Raw genomic sequence first — 26213 nt, forward strand, 5'->3', positions numbered from 1 at the left:
GGCATTGTCAGCCCTTCAAGTATCAGCCTGTGAATCATCGACTTTACTCCTATAGGAAATCTCTTTATTGAAGCTTTATTCTGGCTCCTCCCACAATCTGTAAACATCCAATCACATTAAAAAACCACTTCCGGTATAAGAGTGGTACCAACACCCAGATTTAGCCCCGTACCAATTATAGGCTCATGAAAAGGGCAAATAGATTTTTTTTTTCTGTAAATAAAACCCCTCACTTTATACTTGCAGACGTTTGCTGAGTGCATCAGCGCATGAATATCATGTGACTGAGATTGCCCTTTAAGTCTGATAATGTAATCGTATACATGGAGTCCCGGTCTGACTGTGATTTTGGCACTGTCCTCAGGTATCATGGGATGCACCATGCACCGGATCAAAGCACAGAGTATAATTCTGTCACCCTGTACTCTCTGCAAGGAACAGAGCGTTTCGGGGACTGAACGTAGATAAGAAAGTATTACTCACAACCACCATAAATGCAAAAGAAAGTCACCGGTTCCAGCATGGACGACAAATTAGGGTTTTACCATAATTATACATTTTTCCTATAAAAATAATCTGTAAATCCCTATATAAGGATGTAGATTAATGCTGCGTTTATAGGACTATGCACAATTCTGTATCAATGGCTCTGAGGATCGGAAGTGAATATTTATGATGCCATTTCTATAATGTGTATATGCAACCAAGAAAATGAATCTTTTTCTCATGCAACTGTAGGGAACCCTCAGCTGTGAAATATTGCTGTTTATACTGCAGCAGAGCCAGGTAGGGCAGGGTTAAGTCCTACCTCTGCAAGATTTGATTAGATGCATCTGTCTAGCTTTTTACTAGAACTGGTGCCTGTGTTCACTAGGTGGGTCAGTCGGCTGGATGTAACAGAGTCGAGTGTGCTGCTGGTGAATGACCTTCCAAAATGTGAGCTGTAGCTGAGAGAGACAAGCCGGAGTCTCTGAGTGGAGATTGCATGGGTCAGCTAGGAAAGCTGAGCAGTCTGTGTGTTAGAGCTTCAGAATATTGTGTGAAAGCTGCAGCCTATTCAGTGTGAACTGTGCCCACAGTTGAACACGTCTGTTTGGTGCTGGAAGCTGCTGGATCTCAGGCTGAAGGGGATACTGAGACGGGTGGGATCAGGCCTCTTGTGTATGAAGTTTGCTTCGGGAGAAAGCACTAATCTTTTCGGGGGAGCCCACACTGACACATGTGCCTGCTGAATGAACTGATTATTTGCTGTGATACCTTTGTGCCCAGAAGAGGCTGTTTTTCGTTTTGAATCCCTTGGAGGTTTATGAAAGCAAAAAACTGCACCTGTTTGGACCAAACCGCATTTCCTGTGTGAACACTACCTAATGCCGACCTGAGTAAGTGAATCCCTACAATTTTTAAATCTATGCAACGCAACTTTTTTGCCCCTAAATTCTTGGTATCCAAACCCTAAATGTGTCATTATATGCTGCACATAAACTGGTTATGCTCCCTGGAATACAAAGCTCTCCTCTCCCGGGACGATATTATGTCTGACGCCCATCTCTCCCCGTACATAGACACCCAAAGCTCAGCCAAGCACACTGGTGTTTCCTATAAGAAAGCCACTGACCGACTCCATGATGGGCGCTTACCTCTCGGAGAACAAGAGTACCGGCTCTTGGAATCCCAACATTCTGATCAGTCTCTCCCTGACAACATCTGTCGGGAGAGAGTCAGGAGACCCCCAGCTATGCTACACCACACTCTCACCCAGTACCCAATATGACCTCTGTAAATGTTTCTTTATTCCGTATGATGTATGCCGACAGCAAGGTACCGGTGGGTCACCCACCCAAACTAGGTCCTCCTCTTAACCCCAAGAAGCATTTACGTAATGCCCCTAATCTTAAGGACCTACATAGAGGCAGCCCATATAGCGGCTATGGGGGCTCCTGAATAAAGGGGGTCCAGCTGTGATTGGGTCAATCCCCTTTGGGTTCTCAAGGAGGTGGCAAATTCACCTACGAGTTCTGGAAAGTTTCTGGCATAGGAAACACCCAGGTGGTATAACTCAGGACCACAATTAGGGGTCCACTTTAATTTTTACAATAGGCAAAGTTATATGTACATCATTGCCCCACAGAACTTTATTGGGCTCAAAACGATTATGATTCCTGTAAAATAACCACCAATTTTGCTATAGCGAACATATTAGGTATATTAACCTATTATGATTGACAAATTCACAGATGTCATAAAAGTCTAATAAATGCAGGTCCAAACTCTGAAAAAGGGTTTCTCTGACCCTAGTCTGCTGTATTCAGGACTCCCATATCAGTATGCATGGCCATGGTATAGTGGGCACAGGGGATCCCCCATTATTGGGCAGATTGCAGTGTGGGGACCAAATCTGTTGGCCGCTAATGTCAGCCATCAGACAAGCCCTTTTAGGACAGCCAGTGTCCCGTTATCTTGACTGTAACTTGGGTAAATGCACATTTCTGCAGACAGCCAGATAGGATATCTGTTTTTTCCCATCCAGTGTTTGCTCTTCTCTTATCTGCGGGGGCAGCGGAGGTGAAGAATCACATTAAAGATTAGCACTTTGTTTGCAGAAGAAAATCTCTTTATGGCTTAATGAAGAGATTTTTCCCTGACAAGGACATAGTAGGAAAAAGACATCAAACGACTGTGTATTGGGCTCGGGCCACCAGCACTGCTGACTTCATCTGCTAGAAAATTACAGACAACCCGTACCAAAAAACCCCAGAACATGGTCTTTTTTAGATGTGGTCTGCCCTCAACAGTGACCAAAAGTATCGTCCCAAGTGTGGGTCCTCAAAAGGACTAGACTTATGCTTCATAGAGGTCACTGACTACATCTGAGGACAGTCAAGCCCTACTATCAGCCATCATTGGTGTCCAGTGGTTTACTGCCCCAGTGTATGGTCCCAAGATCGGAGCAAGTTCTACAGGAGCCCATAGACATCAGACTAACGTCAGCTGATCCCGCCAGTATCGAAGTGTTAGGCCTATAGTCTAACGTGCATGAGGCCCCCCAATTCTCCACCAACAGATGATTTTGGGAAGTTAAGGATCCGGCATGTCCAATTTTGCACTGAGATAAGCTGCCTCCAAAGATTTGGCAGCCACTTGCTTGGAGAACGCAGAAACACTTGGCCGAGCGAGTGCTCCTGTGTATGGGAGATTAGGGCAAGAAAGCTGCTTGCCAAACGATCGGCCTAAGCATTGTTCATTCATCGGCTACCTAACATGTATGGGGTCCCAAACTGGTAGCAAAAATGGGCAAATGCCCAAGACTCCATTGTCTGACATAACACTATGGACTGGACCACCAGGAGCATCCCATTAGTTAAGCATGCCCTGGACCACCAGGGAATTTACCATTGAGCCCTTGATAATTTGAGCACTATTTGGACAATATGGCAGCATTGCACGTTAAGTACATGATTACTTGGGCACTACAGGGTAATATCATCAGAAACAATCAATTCGGCACAACTGGCTGGTTGGGCATTTTCCCTGCAATGCCCACATAGTACTTTTGATGAATGGTCACTCTTGTAATTCAAGGAGGACTTTAGTCTGCAAATTTTCTCACTGTTCTGAAGGGGGCCTGAGAGAGGAGACCTGTTGTCACACCAGGTGAGAAAAGGACCATGTGTATGATGATGGGAAGAGGGGAAGCCCAACAACCAGGGAAAGGGAGAGAAGAGACCCCTAGGCAGATCTTACAACACCCCGACTCCCCTCCAATGCCTAAATAGGTTCCGCACCTATCGCCAAGCAGGATACCTAATCCCTAACTGACCCTAGAGCTAGGCCCTAGGTAGGGAGGGGAAGGGGTGAGCACTAGTCAACCCCACTGCACTTAAAGACAAACAAGGAAAACAGACAAAGGGATACACTTAGTTTGAGAAGATACCAGAGAGAAGACGACAACAATCCACCAAGAAACTCCAAAATAAACGAGCAGACTTCCAGTACTCCAGGCTTGAGGAGGGGAAAACAGCTCCATCACCGGCGACTCTCTGGAGACACAGAGTTTTTATATATCAAGCAAGGGTGTATCAATCGGCTGCTGAAGGTGGAGATCACTGCTGGGTCTTAGCGAAAGAAGGATACCACTAAAGTACAGAGATGAAAGGATCAAGAAGGTGTCTGCAAAGCCAAGCGCAGCGACTTTCTACAGCCAGATCCAGAACGACTGTCTGTGAAACCTGATACACCCGTGACACCCCTTCTATGATGTGCATATGTCCCAATTGGGCCATTGCCGTTAGGATGTAAGGTCCAAGATCACAGACCTAACCATTGTGATCCCACACGGACATACCTGAAGATCATTATGAATGGATCTCTCCACTTCCAAACAGTACCAAGCAATGTGGAAACGTGCACCTGAACAGCCAAAAGGTACAAGAATCCAAAAAGTTTCCAAACTTCTTGCATATCAGAACATCTCCCAGAAGAAACAACAAACAATGTTGTGATATCAGAGATGTGTCTGTCCCCTCGGAAATAAATTAAATCTGGTAAACGCGTTTCTCTTCCTCGTTAATGTAATTTTAATTGCAGTTACAGTCGCGTTTAGAGTTTTTAATAACAAAGATGATGAATGAACGCGAGCGGTCGGTCTCCAGCAGAGGGGGAGAGTCGTGTAATTGCTGCAGAGATGCAGTCATTCACAATGAAGAATACTTAAGCTGACAAAGCGAAGTAACGAGACAGCCGTCAATGCAAATACAATCACAGGGTTGGCCTGGACGGACGTGGCCTAAATCTGTGGGTCACTTTAAGACAAGGGATGTTTGCATTTTCCAGAAGGAATGATTTTGAGTTACACCCTCAATCTATACAGTGAAAATGGGTTACAAACCCAAGTGACAAATGATTGGCTCCAAAGTCACCACCATTGGATTGTAGGGAGTGTAGATGTAGCAGTTGCACCTGGCCTTGAAGCCCAAAGGTCCCTCTGCAATGGTAGAAATTATACCATAGATGGGATCTCCTGTTGCAAATTTTCTATTGGGACCTTAGAGCTAAAGGTTGCGCCTCTTGGTTCTGTTGGACCTTCAAGGTCTATTGATGTGTCAAGGCTTGGGTCTGACGGAGAACCCTCTGGTCCCCCTTGGCCCATTCTTTTGGAGAGTTGATTGTCATGAACCCCGACTAATGTGATCTTCTAAGATATCTCCAACCTTCAGCTGTTTGTGAACGACAACTCCCAGCATAGCCTGACCGCTGTAGAACTGGAGTTGTACTTTGAATGACATGTTATTTATGATTTTCCCATAAAAAAAATAGTCCCTAGTGATCGGCACCAAATGGTGTTGTGATAGGGATTTAGGTAAATGACGGGAGGCAGAAGTATAAATTGCACCTGGGCCCTGGAACCCAACGGGGCCCAAATGTATCTGTGTAAATAGAACATCGTAGATGGGGAACTCTGCTATGACATCTCCTACCTAATGGTCTCCAACCATGGCCCTCAAGCTCTTGTGAAACCTACAGCTCCGAGCTACTGCTCTGCCACCGGTGCTGCTTGGAAGAGTGAATCCTCCATGAGATGGGAGGGCTACACTACATAGGACAAAGACCATTAAGTGGATGTATCGAAAAGGCTAGAATGCACAACACAAGCCAAGTCATGAGTGACAAGATCTCTGCCAAGTTATGGTATCAGCTCGCCAGCCTACATCAATGCGCAGAATCTGCCGATAAACAGACCACACCTAGGTATCCTGCCAGGGTTATTTACAAGGAGAGCGCGATGCCTTCATATCTACGTGCCACTCACGCTAGGAATGAATGAAGCAAGGTGAGACATGTCTGGATGATGCACACATCACGGGAATGCCCATATGCTGCAAATCAGCCCATGAGAACCACCCAAGATCAACCAATAATGCATTCATTCTTCATTCCGGAATCATCGCACAATAGAGAAATATTATCTGTCCACATACAGAAGGTGTAGAATAAGCTGGAAAAGTATTGGTTGTAGTAATAGACACTAGAAATATTTTTTCCCACCATATCCCAATTTGGTGACTTCTCATCAGAGACAAAAAGCCGTTCCTGGGACAATCTGCTGACAATCTGTTCCCACCTACCGGCACCTTCTGCAAACAGCTGCTGGAAAGACAGAGAATCTGCTATATGGCTGAAGAATGGTCCATGTACTACCAAGAAATCGTGATTGTCCAGACCGGTAGTCGCTCTTACAGATCGTCTATCAGTCCGGGCTCACAGAGTGGGGTGCTGAATGATGAACCCCCATCTATGATGTCCATGTGCTCTAATGGGATACATGAGTTGGGTCTATGTTTTCGGAGGCTACTCCTTTAATGGTTAGCACAGTCGCCTTCAGTTTTGATGTTCTTACTAGGATGTCTGAGGAAAGAAAGATGGGTCCGGTGGGACTTCAGCATGCCCGATCCTTTGTTCTTTGTGGGAGATAAGAAGCACTAGATGTGGCTTATCCCATCTTGCCATCTTCCCAGCAGGAACTGAGCCAAGAAGTGTCGGGAAGAAGAGCGATCAGCCGACAGCTTGCTTAGGGTTATAGCATGATATACACGTACAAGGTGTAAATACCCCTTCAAGTGTATGGCCACCTTTAGTCTTGACAATCATCTTCCTCCTTAAGGGGTTGTCCGAGTATCTTTTCCCATGTGATCTGATATCGGTAATGGAAAGACTCCGGTGAATGTTGGGAGCTACAGTGCCGATGCAATCATCCAATGGCTGGCAAGTATCATGCACAGGGTCTCATCTAATTAATGGGACCTCAACAACTATACTACCCAATGGTTACTATAAAGGTTGCACCATGCCCAATGTCAGATGGGACAGGAAAGTATGCCTGAACAACTCCTTTAAATAACTTATCGATGGGATCTCCATAGGTCCTGTCTATCGGGAGTCTATGTTGGTTCCTTTTGACCAGCCAAGAAAGTCCTATGTACAGGCGAGATTTCATCCCCCATTCCCTACTTTAAAGAGTCCTGTAAATTTCTCTGTTTTCACTGACTTTAGACACACGGACAAGATGAGCTGTGAATTGTTCACCCGAACAACTTGTAAAACTGCAATGGCGTCTTGGAGACATCTTCAGTCTTATCATTAACTGCTCCGACCTTTAGGTCAATCTATCAATTTAAGACAACCAGACTTCATCCAAAAAAATGGCATTGATGGGGATGTTATTTGTAGGTCAGAGTGTTCACCAGTTCTGGATTTCCTCATCTTGGTGGAAGAGTGGGGTCAGGTGGGAGACAAACCTCTTCACTAGTAAATGACTACAGTGCTAATCAGGACTATACATCTCCAGAATTGATCAGTTATTTGCTATTATGGGAAGAAGAATATCTATATATTTATATTCCCTATGAAGGAAATTATTTTTTTTATGTACAAAAGTATAAAAAAAAAAAAAAAAAATAAAACTCAATGATCGAATCCTTCTAATTGGATTTCTGCAAAATTCCCCAAAGTTCCAAAGTGTTCCTCAGGCTATACATATGCCCGCAGAACTCATGCACAATTTGGGTATGGTCCGCTCCTGGCATTCCATGCAAATAATACTTCTTCTTAACCCTCACAAGCTCACATAGGCCTTAGGCCTGCCAAACACATTAGATGGCAGTCAATACTTTGTACTTTGGCCGCTCATTCAGCCCACTCTCCCATACACATGAGAAAACCAACAATTAACATCCCCCCTCCGACCATCAGTCGGCCGGTGCCCCCATACACATTAGACTGTCGAGCGAACCTGTCGATATCAGTGGGTTCAGCTAACATTAGTCTAATGTGTATGGGGGGGGCTTCAGCCACGCACTCCACCCCTGAATATGTAGGACTGTGTTACACATGGCTACTGAGACTTAAAGGAAAGCTGTCAGCACATCTGTACATATGGAAGTAGTAGTACAGCTGCTTGGGCGCTCGTTCCCTAATAAAAATAACACCTTTTTTGTAGACATCCGATGTTCCAGTCATGGGAAATCTAATATAGAAGTTATATACAAATCAGGCTGGAAGTGCCCTTGTCAAAGGACTTGGGCTGTTAATTTCTAGTATACTGACACTCTAGCCTGATTTGCATAATGGCTTCTAAACCTGATTTCTCATGACTGGCACATAGGATCCCTGCAACAAAGTTATCATTTTTATTAGGGAACAAGTGCCTGTACAACCATACCACTAAATCCCAAGTGTAAAAATGTACAGACAAATTCCTTTTAAGACCCTTTGTGAAACGCGCGTCGGGGTGGGAGCCACGCTGTCTGGGGTCCCCTGATTATTCTGCTGCAGTGAGTACAGTTCACACTATTACTTTACCCATTTCTTGACTCCCTATACTCTGTATGTAAGTCAGATGTATAACTCCAGTAAATACAATGTCATAGATATATAATGCAATATACATGTGTTGCTTTTATTTTGATTACACAATGCAGTGTATATTTACAATAATTATATACTGCTTCAGACATACAATGCAGTATGTATACATGTTTTTATATGATATGTGACCCCCTATTTTCTTGTTAAAAAAATATTTTTATACTTCTTTGATACATTGCACGTGCGCCCCTTCCTTTCGTTTTATTATTGCCTCGATTTAGAAATACACAATAATTTTAATACTATTTTGATTCTGGACTCTGGTCAGTTCTCTTTTCCTTGATTTTCTTACATTTTATATTAGCCGAAACAGAGAGTGGCTACAAGCTCCGTACAGCTCTGATGGTACACGTACTGATAAAATCAGATATTAGTTCAAACAACAGGAGCGAGGGTCCTGGTCACAAGAGCTTACAATCCATGAGGAAATATGGGGGACACAAAACATAAAAACTGCTCATTTTGTATGGTCCAAGTAATTAAATGGGGTAGTACACTAAACTGCATGAGCTGTCACCAGCCCGTATCTGTAAATATGAAGTATATTGGGGTGCAAGGAGCTTTGGGGAACAAAGTAAAATTTGTAGGGGTGAGGGGTAGAAGGAAAGAAGTCATGAATGTAAAAGATCTACTTAAAAAAAAAAATTGTGTTTTTGGACACACATAAATCTTTGGATGTTAGGTGTTAAGCTGAGTGCCAATGTAGCGCATTCAAACGAACTGGTGCAGCACAAGAAGTTGGAGATCCGGATTAAGGAAGATTTCAGATTTAGATATTGGGTAGGGTGATCAACAGAGAAAAGAAGGCGATGTAGGGCGGTGCTTAACTATGGAGAGCTTTGTCAGTGAGTGATAAGTTTATATTGTTTTCGGGGTGGGCAGCCAGTGCAATGTCTGGCACAGGGTGGAGGCATCGATGTAGCAGCTGGACAGAAGGATGTACCTTGCTGCCGCATTCAGGATGAATTGGAGAGGAGAGAGTTAATATATTTACTGCAGTAATATCAGTATATCAAAAGACGATGGGGGTTATGGTCCTTCGTCCATGACTTAATCTCATGAACTGCAGTAGAAGAGAGAAATCTGTTTGTACATTAACCTGAAATGAATTCCAGATCAGTCAAGTAGTAACATAAATCCTAATGTAATCTAGCGGCAGGTAATTACATGTAGATGGGAGCGCGGCAGTCAATAGTTAACTCTTCAGAAGTCGGAGGACTGGGTGTTGGGGCTTGCTCCCGGTGCCGTCTCGCAGATTCTTGGATGCTCTGTGTCTTCTGTTCTTTGTGAAATTAAAACCACATCTTTCAAATTGAAATTAAAATCTTGACAGCAATTAGCTGTAATGTAATGGGGCGGCTTTTCTGGCGTGGGCTGGTAATAATGTTAAATATTAATGCCATTTTTTTAGATTTTGATTTCTGCTCCATATATAGAATATGGTCTTATGTCCAGAGATGTGAATTAAAGGGGTATTCCTACTTTAAACATTTTGTCACCTATTTAATGGCTAACTGTGAGATGGATGGGTCCTATCGCTTGGATCACAAGAACAGAGCGCTGCAGTGCCATAATGGAAGGAAGCAATGGCCCCGCATGTGCATCCATCATTGCATGCAGGACGGCCGGACTTACTGCACAAGTCCCATAGACAATGAATAGAGCAATGCTGCTCAGGCGAGACCATCACTATTGGTGGCGGTATAAGTTACTGATCAGTAAGTTATACATCACTTGCATTTATGGTGCTGCCCCTTTAATGCCGACTTCCCATTGCATCTATTAATGACATCACTTGGATGGTTGGGGGTCTGATAGCTAAAATTGTGGACGCCTGCTCCGTAATTTAAGGTTTAGTCCCGAAATTATGCTATATAAGATATACAACAACATCTGAGCAGGCTCACCATCTCCATCCCCTTCTCTGAAATACTCTGTGCCGCTGTGATATTTATGATCCTAATAAAATCACATACGTGATTAACTTACCTCCTGAAATACTCTGTGCTGCCGAGAGGCTATTCTTTTCTATATTAGAAACGCAAAATATTTATCAAAATTGTCAAATTCTTAGACAGTGTGAAATTAGGTGGGGTTTACACTAGCCAATGGCTGACGATCATCTTCATGTTGGCTGATCGGCGGTCGTTTAACAGAACGCTTAGACAGACCGACCGCATATCCTATGTGCACAGAACAGTCAGTAATAGATGGTACTTGCTCTCGGCAGCAAATACTGGTTACATGGTGCGACGTGCTGCTGAGAAAAATTACTTTTTAAGCAATTTTAATAATCATTTCACCCGACGAACTAGCGTTTTCCACGTTTGTCGGGTGATCGGCAGCCTTGCTATCTCTCTAGAATGAAGATAAGAGGAGCTGATAGAGGACAAAGAGGCAAGGTGCGATCTTTCGGCTCTGGGTGGATGCAATGCTGGGTGGGAGGAGCTCACTGGTGGGAGGAGCTCACACAACTTTTTCCATTCACTTTTGCTTGGCTATTTTGAATATATTCTTACATTTTCCGACCAATGCAAGAAAACTTTTTTTTTCTCTGTAAACCATCATTTTGGATTTTATGTCTTATTCAATTAATTTGCAATTGTAGTAAATGACTAAAGCTGCTGATTCACCAGACTGGGATGCGGGGGTCCTGTACTGGGGAGCACTGGGATATCAATGGTATTGGATCGTAAACCCAGGAGCTAAATGAGTATTGAAGAATAATGGTCAATTAACCTGAGTGCGAGACTTTAAAGAGAGAGGAATAAATTCTGCTTGATGTGGCCACTAAGAGATATCCATCCGATTTTGCTATAGGGCACATTCCCACCCTTAAAGAAAATCTGTCATTGGGTTTTTGCCATCTAATCTGATAGCAGAATAACGTAAAGTCAGAGACCGATTCCAGCGATGTGTGACTTACTGGGCTGCCTGCTGTAGTTTTGATAAAAATCACATTTTTTTTCAAACTAGTAAACCTGTTGCAGTTTAGTCCTCCATATTAGTGTTCTCTGCATAACCCCGTCCCAAGCACTGATTGGCTGCTTTATGCCTATATGTACACAGAAAGCAGCCAATTAATGGGGAGGAAGGAGTTATACAGAGATCAGGATGGCAGATCTACAGCAGATAAAACGGTGATTTTATTGAATCTGCAGCAGGCAGCCCAGTAAATGACATATTGATGAAATCAGGGTCTCTGCCTCTACATTATGCTGCTCTAACAAGGTAGCAGAAACGTGGTAACCGTTTCCCTTTAAGTCCACCATATACTTTAGATCAGGGTTCCCCAACTCCAGTCCTCAAGGCCCACCAACAGGTCATGTTTTCAGGATTTCCTTAGTATTGCACAGGTGATGGAATTATTGCCTGTGCAGGTGATGCAATTATCACCTGTGTAATACTAAGGAAATCCTGAAAACATGACCTGTTGGTGGGCCTTGAGGACTGGAGTTGGGGAACCCTGCTTTAGATCAGGGGAAGTCAAACTTACACCCACAGAGGGCCAAAATTAAAAACTTTGACAAAGTCGTGGGCCAACCAGTATACAGTATAATGGCCCCCACATAGTCCTCCATACAGTATAATGGCCCCCACATAGTCCTCCATACAATATAATGGACCCCACATAGTCCTCCATACAATATAATGGCCCCCACATAGTCCTCCATACAGTGTAATGGCCCCACATAGTCCTCCATACAGTGTAATGGGCCCCACATAGTCCTCCATACAGAATAATGGACCCCACATAGTCCTCCATACAGAATAATGGACCCACATAGTCCTCCATACAGAATAATGGACCCCACATAGTCCTCCATACAGAATAATGGACCCCACATAGTCTTCCATACAGTATAATGGCCCCCACATAGTCCTCCATACAATATAATGGACCCACATAGTCCTCCATACAGAATAATGGCCCCCACATAGTCCTCCATACAGTATAATGGCCCCACATAGTCCTCCATACAGTATAATGGCCCCACATAGTCCTCCATACAGTGTAATGGGCCCCACATAGTCCTCCATACAGTATAATGGCCCCCACATAGTCCTCCATACAGTATAATGGCCCCCACATAGTCCTCCATACAGTATAATGGCCCCCACATAGTCCTCCATACAGTATAAAGGGCCAAATACAACCACCCTGTGGGCCAGATTTGGCCGGAGTTTGACATGTATGCTTTAGATGAAGCGTCTGATCCCGCGGGACCTACAGATGAAACCAGAAGTTTCCATACACTATATAAAAAGACACATCTGCATGTTTTTCTCAATATCTGACATGAAATCAGAATAAACCTTTCCCGTTTTAGGTCAATTAGGATTACTATTACTTTTAATATTTGCCAAATGCCAGAATAATGAGAGACAGAGAATGTTTTAAGGCATTTTTATTACTTACTGCAAAGTCAGAAGTTTCCATCCATTTCATTAGTATTTGGTACCATTGCCCTTAAACTGAATGACTTGAGTCAAACGTTTGGGATATCCTTCCACAAGCTTCTCACAATAGTTGGTGGGAATTTGGGCCCATTCCTCCTGACAATACTGGTGTAACTGATCCAGGTTTGTAGGTCGCCTTGCTCGCAGCCTTTTCAGCTTTGCCCATAAATTTTCAATAGGATTGAGATCAGGGCTTTGTGATGGCCTCTCCAAAACATTGACTTTGTTATCCTTAAGCCACTTAGTTACCATTTTGGATTTTGGCAGTAAGCTTCGGGTCACTGTCCATTTAGAAGACCTATTTCCGCCCAAGCTTTAACTTCCTGGCTGATGTGCTGAGATGTTGCTTCAGTAGTGCCACATAATCTTTTTCTTTTCTCATGATGCCATCTATTTTGTGAAGTGCACCAGTCCCTCCTGCAGCAAAACAACCACACAACATGATGCTGCCACCCCCGTGTTTCACAGTTGGGATGGTGTTCTTAGGCTTCCAAGCATCTCCCTTTTTCCTCCAAACATAACGATGGTCATTATGCCCAAAAAGTTCAATTTTAGTTTCATCAGACCACAGGACATGTCTCCAAAAATGAAGTTCTTTGTTCCTGTGTGCATTTGAAAACATTAATCTGGCTTTTTTTATGTTTCTTATTTTGGAGTAATAGCTTCTTCTTGGCAGAGTGGCCTTTCAGCCCATGTTGATACAGTACTCGTTTCACTGTGGATATTGACACAATCTTACCAGCTTCCACCATCATCTGCACAAGGTCTTTTGCTTTTGTTCTTGGGTTGATATGCACATGTTGGACCAAAGCACGTTCATCTCTGGGACACAGAACCCGTCTCCTTCCAGAGCGGTATGATGGCTGGACATTCCCATCCTGTTTGTATAATTGTTTGTACAGATGAACGAGGCACCTTCAGGTATCTTGATATTGTACACAAGGAAGAGCCAGACTTGTGCAAGTCCTCAATTCTCTTCCTGATATATTGGCTGATTTCTTTAGACTTTCCCATGATGCTACACAAAGAAGCAGTGTGTTTCAGATGTGCATTAAATAACTCCACAGGTGTGTCTCTAATTAACTAAGATGTCGCAGTAAGTAATAAAAATGCCTTAAAACATTCTCTCTCTCTCATTATTCTGGCATTTGGCAGATATTAAAAATAATGGTAATGTTAACTGACCTAAAACGGGAAAGGTTTATTCTGATTTCATGTCAGATATAGAGAAAAACATGCAGATGTGTCTTTTTATATAGTGTATGGAAACTTCTGGTTTCAACTGTATCTGCCGTCTCATGTTTATGGGGGGCCTCCCGACTAACAGAGAGGGGTCAGGTAGTTGCAATTTCAACGCCGGATCCTTACATTTTCAGGGCAGATAAGTCGCTGGCAGCAACACGTCATCCATAATTCAGTCATTTACAGAGTGTGGAGAGAAATGTCGGCACTGATGAGCATCAAAAACTGATGACTACAAGGTTTTCTTGTGACTGAAAACAAAATGTCTGGAAAATCAATGTAGTGGTAATTTTCTTTCTACTGAAAAACTCCCTCCAGTCCGATATGACGACGTAAGCTTGATGCTTGCTCTGGGGTTGCTATGGTAGCATCAGCACACTTGTGTGCGTCTACTTCCTGTCATGTGACCTCCTCTCACAACATGGAGAGAGCGGCCTGACAAGTGTCAGTGATAATAATGGGGTCTTCTGGTGAGGTAGAGGGTCCTGCAGGCATCAGGATCCAGAGGACTCTGCTACCTCTGCGGCCCTAGAACTGCACATTGCAACAAGTCTGTTAACTACCACGGTAACGTCAGAGCGAGCGCGACATGACTACAGCACCGAGGAGGAAAGGTGCAAAGCAATATGCAAGACTATGGGACATGATGTCATAGAACAGATCTAATGATGGCACAGTATAGGGTGAATACACAGTGATGTCACAGTACAGGGATAATGCACACAGCGGTGTCACAGTGCAGGGATAATGCACACAGCGGTGTCACAGTACAGGGATAATGCACACAGTGATGTCACAGTACAGGGATAATACACACAGTGATGTCACAGTGCAGAGATAATACACACAGTGATGTCACAGTACAGGGATAATACACACAGTGATGTCACAGTACAGGGCTAATGCACACAGTGATGTCACAGTGCAGGGATAATACACACAATGATGTCACAGTGCAGGGATAATACACACAGTGATGTCACAGTGCAGAGATAATACACAGTGATGTCACAGTGCAGGGATAATACACACAGTGATGTCACATTACAGAGATAATACACACAGTGATGTCACAGTACAGGGCTAATGCACACAGTGATGTCACAGTACAGGGATAATGCACACAGTGATGTCACAGTACAGGGATAATGCACACAGTGATGTCACAGTGCAGAGATAATACACACAGTGATGTCACAGTGCAGAGATAATACACACAGTGATGTCACAGTGCAGGGCTAATACACACAGTGATGTCACAGTACAGGGATAATGCACACAGTGATGTCACAGTACAGGGATAATGCACACTGATGTCACAGTACAGGGATAATGCACACAGTGATGTCACAGTGCAGAGATAATACACACAGTGATGTCACAGTACAGGGATAATACACACAGTGATGTCACAGTACAGGGATAATGCACAGTGATGTCACAGTACAGGGGTAATACACACTGTGATGTCACAGTACAGGGATAATGCACAGTGATGTCACAGTACAGGGATAATACACACTGATGTCACAGTACAGAGATAATGCACAGTGATGTCACAGTACAGGGATAATACACACAGTGATGTCACAGTACAGGGGTAATACACACTGTGATGTCACAGTACAGGGATAATGCACAGTGATGTCACAGTACAGGGATAATACACAGTGATGTCACAGTACAGGGATAATACACAGTGATGTCACAGTACAGGGATAATACACAGTGATGTCAGTACAGGGATAATACACACTGATGTCACAGTACAGAGATAATGCACAGTGATGTCACAGTACAGGGGTAATGCACAGTGATGTCACAGTACAGGGGTAATGCACAGTGATGTCACAGTAGAGGGATAATGCACACAGTGATGTCACAGTAGAGGGATAATGCACACAGTGATGTCACAGTAGAGGGATAATGCACACAGTGATGTCACAGTAGAGGGATAATACACACAGTGATGACACAGTACAGGGATAATACACACAGTGATGTCACAGTAAAGGGATAATACACAGTGATGTCACACTACAGGGATAATACACACAGTGATGACACAGTACAGGGATAATGCACAGTGATGTCACAGTACAGGGATAATGCACAGTGATGTCACAGTACAGGGGTAATGCACAGTGATGTCACAGTACAGGGGTAATGCACAGTGATGTCACAGTACAGGGATAATGCACACAGTGATGTCACAGTACAGGGATAATGCACACAGTGATGTCACAGTAGAGGGATAATGCACACAGTGATGACAGTACAGGGATAATACACACAGTGATGACACAGTACAGGGATAATACACACAGTGATGTCACACTACAGGGATAATACACACAGTGATGTCACACTACAGGGATAATACACACAGTGATGACACAGTACAGGGATAATACACACAGTGATGACACAGTACAGGGATAATGCACAGTGATGTCACAGTACAGGGGTAATGCACAGTGATGTCACAGTACAGGGGTAATGCACAGTGATGTCACAGTACAGGGGTAATGCACAGTGATGTCACAGTACAGGGATAATGCACACAGTGATGTCACAGTACAGGGATAATGCACACAGTGATGTCACAGTACAGGGATAATACACACAGTGATGTCACAGTACAGGGATAATACACACAGTGATGACACAGTACAGGGATAATACACACAGCGATGTCACAGTATAGGGATAATACACACAGTGATGTCACAGCACAGGGATAATACACACAGTGATGTCACACTACAGTACTAGCAAACCTAGTGATGTAATAGTACAGGAATAATGGGGGTAGTGATGATGGAGGCACGTGTCATCTTCTACTATGGTTTGTGGTGGCACAGGATCCATTGCCAGAGAACAAAATAATTTGGTAGACTCTTTCCTAAAGGGTCTTTTCTCTTCCTGTGAAGAATAATACAAAGTCTAAAAATAGCACATTCTGAAGAGTTTCCATCCTGTATTCTGCAGCAACTATTTAGGATAACACCAAGTCCACAGTCACCTCAAGGTCATATCATGTGGACTGTGATTTTGTAATAATGTATGAATTAAAAAAACTATGTAATTTACAATCTACATAAAAAAATAGGTCACTGTGTACATACATTATATTACTGATCCTGAGTTACATCCTGTATTATACTCCAGAGCTGCACTCACTATTCTGCTGGTGCAGTCACTGTGTACATACATTACATTACTGATCCTGAGTTACATCCTGTATTATACTCCAGAGCTGCACTCACTATTCTGCTGGTGCAGTCACTGTGTACATACATTACATTACTGATCCTGTACTGATCCTGAGTTACCTCCTGTATTATACTCCAGAGCTGCGCTCACTATTCTGCTGGTGCAGTCACTGTGTACATATATTACTGATCCTGAGTTACATCCTGTATTATACTCCAGAGCTGCACTCACTATTCTGCTGGTGGAGTCACTGTGTACATACATTACATTACTGATCCTGAGTTACATCCTGTATTATACTCCACTATTCTGCTGGTGCAGTCACTGTGTACATACATTACATTACTGATCCTGTACTGATCCTGAGTTACCTCCTGTATTATACTCCAGAGCTGCACTCACTATTCTGCTGGTGCAGTCACTGTGTATATACATTACATTACTGATTCTGAGTTACATCCTGTATTATACTCCAGAGCTGCACTCACTATTCTCCTGGTGCAGTCATTGTGTACATACATTACATTACTGATCCTGAGTTACCTCCTGTATTATGCTCCAGAGCTGCACTCACTATTCTGCTGGTGCAGTCACTGTGTACATACATTACATTACTGATTCTGAGTTACATCCTGTATTATCCTCCAGAGCTGCACTCACTATTCTGCTGGTGCAGTCACTGTGTACATACATTACTGATCCTGTATGTGCTTCTTTGTACAGTTGTAGAACTACAGATACAATCATGCCCTGACTGCTTCCCTGCCAGGACTTGATGATCTCACATTACTATGATTTACCATAATCCCGGTGACTTGCGGAGTGTTCGGTGCGGATCCTTTGATGAGAGATGATGATGATGATGATGATTTTATCCCGATGTTCTGCTGTTTGTAGTTTATAGCAGATCGGTGCCGGCTGCATCATTACAGATGGAGACTTTACAACCGTTCAGTCCTCAGACTTGTGTCGCCCGTATGTTCCCTACACCGGGGTTAGACTGTAAGCTGCTCGAGCGAGAGACGACTTAGCGTCTCCTTTGGGGTCACATTGTATCCGCGGCCCCCGGTATAAGTGACAGCGATTCACAATTCATGATATTTACGGGTGAATGATCTTAATACTCAGATTAATTATTATTTCATTTGTGCGTCCGCATGGACTGTGGACCCCCAGAAATAAAGTGCCACCCCAATCTCTGGTACAGGTGAGCAAAACAGAACAAGTGTCTATAGGTGGGGCAACTCCAGCTGTTGTAAGACTACAACTCCTGCGGCTGTCAGTGAATGCTAGGAGTTGTAATACCATAGGTTGCTGCCTCCATGTAAGGGTCATGTTAGGACTGGAGATAATCTGGGGGGAGGGGGTCCTTTTGTGACAAAGTAGTTGTCAGCATCTGGTAAAACTGGGCACCCAGCCCACTGCAATCCAAGGGATTGATGGAGCGATGCACAAAACGTGATGCACATGGGCACCGGAGAGGAGCGGAGGGCAGAGAGGTCAATGCTGGTGCCACCGCTGCGCCAAGAAGAAGCTTACTCATTTAGCACATCATAGCGACTCAAGAGGAAGCGTTTTAGGAGACCCATCCCTCCACTGATACTGGTGCCAGTCCCGGCTGGCAACCCTCCACAGATCAGACTTTTAGAACGTGCCCTTGGCAGCAGCGGGTCAATCAGTCATAAATCCATCATTACTGACAATAAAATGTATATACGGATTTGCCGATTACAAGGCTAGAAATTCCGTCGCCTCGTGTGACATGTGGTCAATATAAAGGTGCAATGCAAGAATCCAGGATGTACAAGTACTGTGAATGGGGTGACCTTACCTTTTCGGCAGGAGTTGGCCCTGGCCCCTATGTATCAGGATAGTATTTCCTCCGGGACGGATTAAGTGGTCTGGAGACAGTCAGCAAGTCTTAGTTCCATTCCCACGTAGAAGAGCGTATGGAATGTTTTTCAACAAGCCCAATGCGATGCCTTCATGTGCTCCCACCTGTCCAATATTGGGGGTCCCTATGACGCTGTCCACCTCCTAATGTGCGATCTGTCACCTGTGCACAGTGAAAATGTAGCCAACACGACTGCAGATCACTCGGGGTTTTGATTTTTTTTTTGTCTCTTTCTACGCGAGTCGTTTCGGAGAGGAGTGCATTGCGACAATCAAGCTAGGACTTGTATCTCTGCGGAGGAAGGAGATGTATGGATTAGTCGTAGAACAAGAATGCAGGTTTCTTCATAAGAGCGTCCAATATTACACAAGAGAAAAACACCTGTCATGGGGCATCGCAGACAAAAACAGGGAGGTTGGGGGGCAATAGGTCATATGTTGGGAGGGATAATTATACCAAGAGGAGAAATATTGTGCAATGACCTAAACAGATCAGAAGAATGAGGGGTCAATAAATGAGGCCATCAATGAAAGGTAGGGGTGTATGTAGAGCCTCATGGAAAACTAAACTAGGACCTCTTTTGGTGCTGGTTACCCCATAATTACCTGGGACAGGAGGACTCAGTATCGTAAAATCCCACCATCCCAGTAACCATTCTACTGCCCCCCTCTTGGTGCTGGTTACCCCCTAATTACCTGGGACAGGAGGACTCTGTATCGTAAAATCCCAATTACCACCCTACTGCCCCCTCTTGGTGCTGGTTACCCCCTAATTACCTGGGACAGGAGGACTTGGTATCGCAAAATCCCACCATCCAAGTTACCACCCTACCGCCCCCCTCTTGGTGCAGGTTACCCCGTAATTACCTGGGACAGGAGGACTCCGTATTGTAAAATCCCACCATCCCAGTTACCACCCTACTGCCCCCTCTTGGTGCTGGTTACCCCCTAATTACCTGGGACAGGAGGACTCCATATCGTAAAATCCCACCATCCAAGTTACCATCCTACCGCCCCTCTCTTGGTGCTGGTTACCCCCTAATTACCTGGGACAGGAGGACTCTGTATTGTAAAATCCCACCCTACCGCCCCCCTCTTGGTGCTGGTTACCCCGTAATTACCTGGGACAGGGGGACTCCGTATCGTAAAATCCCACCATCCCAGTTACCACCCTACTGCCCCCTCTTGGTGCTGGTTACCTCCTAATTACCTGGAACAGGAGGACTCAAAAGCATAAAATCCCTCCGTGCACCTGCTGAGTAGGCAGGGTTTCCCTGCTGTGATGTCAGAGCTATGCTGTGTTCTGAGCCAATCAGATGTTTCCTACAGTTGTCCCCTCCCTCCTTAAGGGAGAACCTGAAGCTGCATTTCCCTCCTCTCCCTCCTCAGACACTTTTTTCACTCTAGAATAATTTTTTTGGGGAACTATGAAGGTTTTTGACAATCTATAAAGAGCCGTCAGATAAGAGCCAGAAGATGCTACTGTCCTCGAATAAGATGTGTAGAGTTTTATGTACTGATTTAAACACAATGAATAAGACTAATATTAACGTAAAACACAATCTGATGTGTATATACAAAACGATTCGTCATAGGGAACGACTTTGATTTTCAGGTGTCCTGTAGTAGCACAGAGACAAATATATCCAGCATTTCGGAATAAGTCAGTCTCTGAGGCCCGGGGGAAAGTTGACTGCATATATTACTACTAATACATCACACTGCGGTGAGTCAGTATGGCGCAGAACTAGAATAACATTTCTCACGGGCATCCACCACCAGGAATGGAGGAGAACCTCAGGTATCATTTGGGACACGTTCTTCAGACCCAGACCCCATATGTCCTTCCAAATCTGGAAGAAGTTTCTGCCTGTCAGCGCACACTGGCAGGTCGGCATTGGGCAAGTCAGGATTGCATCTGATCACCACGAATATATTCACTTTCCTCCCTCCAAGCTTGATTCTGGGACAGAGGCCAGAGGTTGTAAATGTCCTGAAATATGTAGGAACATAATACCACCCCACATAGGACATTTCTGGGAGGGGGAAGAAGAAATGTCCGTTTTATACATGTAATAGATTCATCACTACTGACTTTCACCCACTTTACTCTGCCGATTTGGACTCCTGCCCTGATGCCAAGTACAGGTTCATTTGCACTTGATTTTTTCTTCATTTGTGGAAGTCAAATGGGGGAAACTAAGCACAGAATTCAATATTCTGGTTGTAAAAACGATAGACACTTATGTTCCAGGGCATGCATACCATAGGTAGAGCCACACAGCTCCAATAGGGGGCGCAAGAGGGAAGTGGCCCATTCCAAAGAAGCAATAAATGTACGCGAGTCATGAAAATGGATGAGCCACCAGGACCCGCTGAACGACGGGGGCCACAACGACCCGCTGAACGACGGGGGCCACAACGACCCGCTGAACGACGGGGGCCACAACGACCCGCTGAACGACGGGGGCCACTACAACCTCCAGAAGGATGGGGCCACCACGACCACACACAAGCCTGTTCCTCCTTTCCCCTATATCCCACATATTCCTCCTCCAGGAATAACATCTTCCTTATCGGAATGATACATAATTTACATTGAAAACTAAAATATCGTCAGAGAACTTAATTATTTAGATTCATAAACCGAGGACCAAGAGGATAAAATAAGTTACATCCCTGAGGATGGAATAATCCTGAAGCCTCAGCAACGTCTGTAATTATGGAGCAGGAATAACGCGCGCGACTCAGGTTAATTAGAGGTTAATTAGAATATTTGATTAATATATTGCAACTTTGTTTAAAGGACGCATCAGCTTGTATGTGAAATCGCCTCCGATATTTACAAACTTTCTGCCGTTTGCAACAACACAAATAAGAATGATGTATTGAAAAATTTGATTGGCTGCAGCGGTCACTTGACATAAAATGTTACAACACAAGCCTGTCATCATTTTCCATTGGGTCTGAATTGATTTAGCCGGGGTTGTTCAGTGCTGAACTTGTATCTCTTCTCTTAACTTTTTGGAGCACTTGCGACTTATTTTTACACTCGTATGACAACTTTGTAGCAAATATATTGCAGATGATGTTCTACAACCTCCTTGTAGTTTCTTTGTCTAAGGCCACGGCCCCACTATCAGTATTTGGTCAGTATTTTTCTCAGGAGTGGGAGCCAAAACCAGGTGAGGAACAATCAGAGAAAATGTATAATAGAAACAAGTCACCAATTCTGCATTTATCACCCACTCCTGGTTTTGGCTCCCACTCCTGAGAAAAAATACTGACCGAACACTGATAGTGGGGACGTGGCCTAAGGCAGATTACTTAGTTCTTATTTCTTAAAGGTTATGTCCACCCTTTCACCAAAGTTTTCAGGCCCCAAATCCAGTGCTGGAGCTCATTTATTCAGACAGAGGAAGCCTTAAATCCCCTGCACAAAGGATCCCATGATAATATTCTGTCCGCCTGCAGTCACCATTAGGGGGAGCTCACTGCATACAGTCTGATTGCAATAGGCTGCTGTGCGCCCCCTGGTGTTGGGTTGGAGTACAATCCAGGGTAACATTTTCCTGGAGTTTGTAAATTTTCTTCAGAGTCTACAACTATATAGGAAAGTCACATTATTAACCCCATGGGGAGCAGCAACTTCTATGATTACAATCTGCACAGCGCCGCCTTGTGGCAATTTTGTGGGCTGCATAGACTATGGCAGAGTCATTAGATAACGCCATTTTAATATTAGTGAATGTAGTGAATGGTACTCGCACAATGATGCCACTTTTATTTAATTTTACGCACTTATACAGCACTTTACATACATTATCATAGGAGATAAGTGGTTTTCTGTCGTCTTCATCGCCGCTTATCTCTACAGCAAGCAGAATTTAGCAAATACATGATCCCCTTTGGATAAACTCTATAACCATAAAGTGATCTGCTGAAAAATATCCAATATGGGCCAGTTAAAGGGCATTAGAGGACGGAGTAGCTGACTGGGTATTTTTTCTTCTTTGGGGGTGGGGGCCATGATTGAAGGCTTCATTAGTTCAGCATGTTGGGGGGAGGATTTTAATTAGCTGTGGGTGTTATTGGCTGCACATACCTGACATAGCCGAGTGGTAGAAAATCAACAATAAAAGTGCTGGGACAGGAATCCAGATAAGATAGCTGATCCCTGGCCGAAAAATAACAAAACTCATTCGTGATGGCCAAGTTCTGGATCCAAAAATCCACGGCTGGGTCTACTTTGTCCAAGGTCCTCATTGTCAACCTCTATGGTATCTACGCTCCTTGTGCCGAAATAATAGAAATAACCAGACCCAAATCCATTTCTCATTATGTTTTTTTTATTTTTTGAGTTTTAGGTTTTTTTCATTGCAAGAAAAGAAAAAAAAAAAAAAAAAAAAGGTGAATTTTTTTAATTTCATCAGTTTTTGCAAAGTCAATAAGTAACATGTTACCAGACGACGGCGCTCAGAAGAACAATTCCCGTAATGAATGGGAGGCTTTGTGTTCCCAGCTTGGCACGGCTTCAGAAATGCTTAGGATTGGGCTCGGAAGCGTTTGAGGGCAGAATACGGGGGCTCGCTGATTGGTAATTATTTAAATATGTCAGCAACAATAGTCTATTGAGCTGCCGCTCCTCCGTAAGTCTGAGCAGCGGGGGGGGGGCGCTCATACGGTAAAGGAGTCGTCTAGGAAAGAAATCCCAAGTGCAAAAAAATCTATCGAAGGGGATCCTACATGCAGGACCCAGAGAGGAAGGGGCATTAAAGATGGTCTCTCACTCTGGTCGATCCGGATTGTCCATGCATTACATAAACAGGAACGGTGTAATGCCTCATTTCCCCTGCGGGGGAGCTGTAGGGAAAGTGAGCACTTAGAAAATGTTCACAAATACCGTTTTTTTTTTCTGCAGCCAAAACCTGCTTTCTTAGCAGTAAAATCACTGCGTTCAAAACTTCAGCTTTTCAAAGTTTTTTGCAGCGTTTTTTTGGATGCAGTCAGTGTTTAATTAAGTCAGTGCAGATTTTTCACAAACCTTGAAGGGTTTCCTGATGCCAGCAAAGTGACGGAGAATCCTGAAGTCTTGTGCACACTTGTGACTTGCAGATATAAATCTGCAGTGTCAATTCTTTCAGTGTTTTTGCTGCAGATTTCACCCGTACTAATGAGTGGGGAAAACTCTGCACCAAAAACAAGTGTAAAAAAACGTATCAAAAAAGGCATCAAACACGGGACTATTTTATGCAGCGTTTTTCCTGCCGAGAGATGCAGAAATTTCTGCACCAAGTACTTGACATGTGCACATACTCAAAACGGAACAAAAACATTTGTTGCATTTTTTGTAGCTTTTTTTTTTGTTTTCTTCATTTTCTCATTGCTTTCTACAAGTGAAAAAAACGTTGCAAAAATGCTGAAAAAAAAAAAAAAAAAAATCGACATACTGTAGATTTAAAAAATGCTGCAGTTTTCAAATTCAGTCAGAAAAGAGCACCAAGCGTCTGCATGAGGTCTCTGAATTCTCAGAGCTTTTGCCGATGCAGCTTTGATATTGAATGAAAAAAAATAATTCTACAAATATGCTGCATGTGAACACAGCCTTAGGGTATGTGCACATTCAGGATTTGTAGTGGAAAAATCTGCTACAATTCCTGATGGGTTGCCAGGAAAAAGGCTGCGTAAAATACATGCCTTTTTGAAACTTTTTTTTGCACGCTTTTTAACCATTCATTAAAATGGGTGAAAATTGATGCAAAAATGCTGGAAAAATTAACATGCTGGAGATTTGAAATTGCTTCAAATCTGCAAGGAACAAATAAAGCAGCGTGTGCCTAAATATTTCAGAAATCTCATTCCCTTTGCTGGGTTTCTCTTATGCAGTAAAACGCTGCGTTTTTCGCATCAAAAAAGACGACATGTGAATATAGCCTTACTCCTACTTTCTGACTATGCAGGAGGTTCTGTGATCTGTTCATTGCTCTGTTGTGGAAACCATCAGTATGGAGAAAATGACACAATCCTATGACTCAATGTTAAAGGGAAATTACATTGGCAGGACTTACAAGCGCCCTCTAGTGGTGGTCGCAGGCGAACAGAATATTGACATTTTACAGGACGTCTATAAAGGGAGATTTTAGCTTTAATATGAAATAAGGGAATTTAAATGACTATTTAGAAATCAGTAAAAGTCTTTATGCAACAAGACGACTCCAGAACGTACATTTCCAGGTTAGATCCTGCGACATTCTCCTTCGGTATTTACATCGCAGTCTCTGAGCCGTTATTGTGACGAACCTTGTGCTACACACATTTGGTTTCAAAGGACACCAGGAATGTGTAAGTGTCGGAGCATCTGAGCAAAACTCCCATTCCTGTGGCTCCTTATAATGGGGATTATCCTGCGACTTTGTGCAAATTGCAATAGAAGAGAATATTACTTGAGAACAAAACCCATGAAATGTTCTATCGGATTAACTATTTTAGCCTCGTAAGAAGCATTGATGCCACCGGTGTAGTATCGTACACATTATTTAGGGCCACATCAGGATCTGTAGTGGCCCCCAGGCAACACTTTGTTTTCAGTGGCTAAATATTGCCATACAAGGCACAACATACCACTGCAATATCTAACTTACAAAGCCATCCTATATAATACCACCATACAATGCACTAAATAATGACAGCATAATGTGATTCTTACAGAGCCAGATAGTAAATGATTATTACTGCCATACAGTGCGCAAAAATGACTTAACATACTCAAATTACAGGGCTGCATAGGACCAAATATTACTATCATACAAAGCACAAAAAACGCCACAATACTCAAATTATATAGTCTATATACAGACTAAACACTGAAGGTCTCCATAGGAGGTGTAAACCTCTACTGACCCAAAAGCGCTAGGACAGTCGGCTCCAATAAGCTCAAAACCATAAAAATAGCCTCAGAAGTTCTGTGATTCTGTTCTGTG

General features: G+C 43.5%; 1 protein-coding gene across 1 annotated transcript in view; it reads right to left on the minus strand.

Annotated features, from left to right (window-relative positions):
* The window catches only part of FRMD6 (FERM domain containing 6), a 141397-nt gene extending 120931 nt beyond the window's left edge, over positions 1–20466 (minus strand). Inside the window, exons 1-2 of the mRNA XM_073638490.1 lie at positions 20444–20466; positions 19172–19525 (exon numbers count right to left, since the gene is read on the minus strand). The gene's annotated coding sequence lies outside the window, so the exon portion shown is untranslated. The remainder of the gene's footprint in view (positions 1–19171; positions 19526–20443) is intronic.
* Positions 20467–26213: the final 5747 nt, after the last annotated feature.

The sequence above is a fragment of the Phyllobates terribilis genome, unplaced genomic scaffold (assembly GCF_046119375.1).
Source record: "Phyllobates terribilis strain yellow unplaced genomic scaffold, ASM4611937v1 Scaffold_7__3_contigs__length_470593459, whole genome shotgun sequence".
NCBI classification, from domain to species: domain Eukaryota; kingdom Metazoa; phylum Chordata; class Amphibia; order Anura; family Dendrobatidae; genus Phyllobates; species Phyllobates terribilis.